General features: G+C 39.8%; 1 non-coding gene across 1 annotated transcript; it reads right to left on the bottom strand.

Moving 5' to 3' along the window:
• Nucleotides 1-395: 395 nt before the first annotated feature.
• LOC127089053 (small nucleolar RNA R71) lies at nt 396-502 on the bottom strand. Its single transcript, XR_007790832.1, has one exon. It is a non-coding gene; the product is annotated as a small nucleolar RNA R71 (small nucleolar RNA).
• Nucleotides 503-769: the final 267 nt, after the last annotated feature.

The following is a 769-nucleotide window of genomic DNA, read 5'->3' as shown; positions in this document are numbered from 1 at the left end:
CAAAGAATCAAAAGAGTAATGATCGAAGATCAAAACCAAGGCCACTAAAGGATTTTTCCTTACCCTCTAACGAAGAACCTCATTCATGTAACCCTGTAATCGCAGCTAATAACTTTGAATTGAAACCCGTGTTATTACAAATCATACAACAAAACCAGTTTGTTGGTCTCCCAAAAGAGAACCCAAACCAACACCTAAAAGTGTTCATTCAACTAGATGACACACTAAAATCCAATGGTGTTGCTCCTGAGGCATTACACTTACGTTTATTCCCTTTTTCCCTCAGAGGCAGAGCGCGATCATGGTTAGATTCCCTCCCATCCAACTCAATAACTACTTGGAATGACCTGAAGAAATTATTCCTTGCTAGATACTTTCCACCAAGCAAGATCGATGTTCTACGAAACCAAATTACCAGATTCACACAACAGGATGGTGAATCTCTTTTCGACGCTTGGGAGAGATACAAAGAAATATTAAGAACTTGCCCACACCACAAATTAGAATAATGGCTAATCATTCATACCTTCTACAACTGACTTCTCTACAACGCAGAGATGACTATCGATGCTGCCGTCGACGGTGTGTTAATGAACAAACCATACCCTAAGGCATGCACACTCATAGAAGACATGGCTCAAAACCATTACTAATGGGGTACTGAAAGAGAACAAGTAGAGAAGAAAGAAACGAAAGGAGGTATATACGAAGTTAACAAGCTAGATCATACGAATGTCAAGATGGACATCCTAGCCCAAAAGGTCAAAAT

Source organism: Lathyrus oleraceus, chromosome 5 (assembly GCF_024323335.1).
Source record: "Lathyrus oleraceus cultivar Zhongwan6 chromosome 5, CAAS_Psat_ZW6_1.0, whole genome shotgun sequence".
Taxonomy (NCBI): domain Eukaryota; kingdom Viridiplantae; phylum Streptophyta; class Magnoliopsida; order Fabales; family Fabaceae; genus Lathyrus; species Lathyrus oleraceus.
Note: the sequence above shows the minus strand (reverse complement) of the source record. Positions and strands in the feature narration are given on the sequence as shown.